Source organism: Brassica oleracea, chromosome C7 (genome assembly GCF_000695525.1).
Source record: "Brassica oleracea var. oleracea cultivar TO1000 chromosome C7, BOL, whole genome shotgun sequence".
Classification (NCBI taxonomy): domain Eukaryota; kingdom Viridiplantae; phylum Streptophyta; class Magnoliopsida; order Brassicales; family Brassicaceae; genus Brassica; species Brassica oleracea.
In genome coordinates, this window is record NC_027754.1 from 5,697,115 (window position 1) to 5,700,106 (window position 2,992).

Below are 2,992 nucleotides of genomic sequence, written 5' to 3' on the forward strand. Positions count from 1 at the left end.
TTATTGGAGCGGTGGTCGCTCAATTGTTTTGGCTTTGCATGAAGGCTGTGCTCAGCTTTATAGCCAAGGACGTTGTTGGTAAAGGATTAAACCATGGCACTTTTGCGTTAACACCAAAGCCGTGTTAGTTTACGATTTTTCCTTAAAGGGATGCCGAATTCTGGTTCGGGCTTTACGGGAAGGCGTAGTTAGCCTAGGGCCAAAGGGCGTTTGTCGAGATTGATATGCCAAGTAAGCCGGAGCTTTCATGTTTTAAGATGGCCCATGGGTGTAGAAAACGATCTGCTTTAGGTTTCAGTTATACGACGAATATTTCGTATAATGTTTCCTTTAGTCGCATGAAAATTGTTTCCTTTTCATCCGAGGGAGACGAAGCCTAAGAGTCTCAACCCAGAACCCGTGCAGAGTCAGTTTCGAGGTAATTTCCTGCTCGGATATATCTGAGGGAAGTGAAACGTGGAAGTCAGCACTCTACGATGATAGTAAATCGGATGTGTCAAAGTAGCGAAGTTTTCGCTGACTTTACGAGACGCGTTTCGACTTTCATTTCGATCTTTGGTGAGATTTCCTTGGAATCACTCCAGGTTCAACGGAAACTGAAAGCAATGCTGGTGGTTGAAGATTTTCTCGTATAATTTTTGACTTTTATACGAAACTCGTTTAAGTCGAAAGGGTCTTCCAGACTTTGGCTAATCGTCGAGTTTTAGTTTGATATTGGTACATGTTTTCTAAACGCATGATCGCGATAAGAGGTGCTGTATAGTCCTCGAGATTATGTTCCTGATGTTTTAGATATGTTGTTGGCGTTTAGACAAATCTTAGATTGTCGTTTGCCTATTGGGACGATTTCATTGAGGCATCCGATTGCCTAAGTGTTTTCTGCATATCGCTGCGAGAATTTACTTTGTCAAAAGTATATTTTTTTATGCCGAGGCAAAAAGTTTTTTGAAGTAAGGGAGTATGCGACTATAGTATACATTCCTACTCCCTCCTTTTTTTGAGGAATAGAATGACCGACAATCCGGGTCGGTTTGAAGACGACTCTAGGATTGCGACTTGGTGGTTTTCAGGTTGACAACTTCGAATATGTCGGTTTTTAAGAAAGTTGCTAGGAACGAATCGATTTTAAGACGATGTGCGTGTCTCTAGTTCTTTTTTTTGGGAAGCCAGCTAAGTATGTGTGGCAATCGTTTCTCATTTTTGCGAGAGTTTAGATCGGTTAGCAAGATCTGCCAGAGCAATTAAAGAGCAAGATCTGCCAGGCCCGAGCTTGGCTTGAGCTCGGTCGTTACGTAGCGACCGAGCTGTGTACGTGCTCGGTCGCTACGTAGAGACCGAGTTTGGCTTATGCGTGGTCCGATGGCCATACTTGAGCTTGTCCGTGGCCGATTTGGATACCTGTCTGTTGCCTTCGGACAATCGGTATTTTAGTGGTTCGATTGAGATTGGAACAAGATTTTACCGCAAGGCTCTTTGTAAAGATTCTTTTTTACGAAGAGTAACTTTCGTAAAAAACGTTCATGCTGATTTTTACGGAGATTTGGATGTTAACTTCGTCATGACCGTTTTTGAACCCAACAATTTTTTTTGTAGGAACTAATTATTTGTTACAACCAAAATCTATTTAAAGTAATAATGTTGTTGCTTGAGAGTGAATGTTTAAATCCAAACCCTGACATAGTACTAATGAGAATTGATCGATGCCGAGGATGGCACCATGCGATGCAAATGATAAATGGGCATGATCAAGAATGCTATGAAACTTTACACATGCATCAAGAAACTTTTCGACTGTTATGTGATAGGTTGAGGAGTGACTATGGGCTACGAGAATCTCGACAATGTGGTCTAGAAGAGGCTGTTGCAATGTTTCTTGAAACTGTGCATGATGAAGTCCAGCGAACAATTGCAACACATTATCAACGCAATCAAGAGACAGTGAATAGAAAGTTTCATGAAGTTTTGGATGCACTTGTTCGCATGTCTCATGATATTATAAAGCCTGGAGAAAATGAACTTCGACAAGTAAGCATCACCCTCTCTTCTGATACAAGGTATTATCCTTTCTTTAGTGGTTGTATAGGAGCTCTATATGGTACACTGAAAAAAAGGAGAAGTATTTGAATTTACGGAAGCAACATCCTACCATGAACGTGCTTGCAATATGTATCAATGGAGTTTATATATACATATGTGGAGACACCGGAAAGAGCACATGATTCGAAGATATTGACAATGAATATAACATGAATATTTTTCAACTCCTCCTGAAAGAAAATATTTTCTCGCTGATTCAGGACACCCTAATAGGAAGGGATATCTTGCTCCGTACCGTCGAGTTCGATATCATCCGCATCAATGGCGAAGGGGACTTTCATTCTTCTTTGCTTTTTGTGATTAAGCAAACTTTCGGGATGTGGAAAAGAAAGTTTGCTATTATCAGAAATCCAGCGCGGTATGATCTTCAGACACAATTTAAGATTGTCGTTGCAACAATGGCGTTGCATTACTTCATACGAAAATCAACAAAAAATGATGAAGATTTTCAAGAGTATGAATAAAGAGAAAGTGAGATGTTTGAACTTTCAGATTCTGAAGATGATGATGATGATGTTGAAGCTCAAAGAACGAGTTATGTTCCTACATGGGATGCATATATGGCGGGTATTAGAAACAACATTGCAGAACAAATATGGAAAGGAAGAAGATAAATCTTTTTATTCACGTTATTAATTTAAATTTAAGTTTTTAATTCTTTTTTTTTAATTTTTTGATATTTTCTTATTTTTAATAACTTTTAATGCTAGTTCATATCTTGTAATATTTTATATTATAAAAATTTTAGATTTAATATTTTATTTTAATAAAATTTAAAAATACATTTTATTTTTCGGCTCACGTTCGCAGCTCACATCTTCACTCATGTTTTCAGCTGCTACCACTACAAGAAAACATATTTTTTACTAGGGCAGTATTCATTGTAAATTCGTCG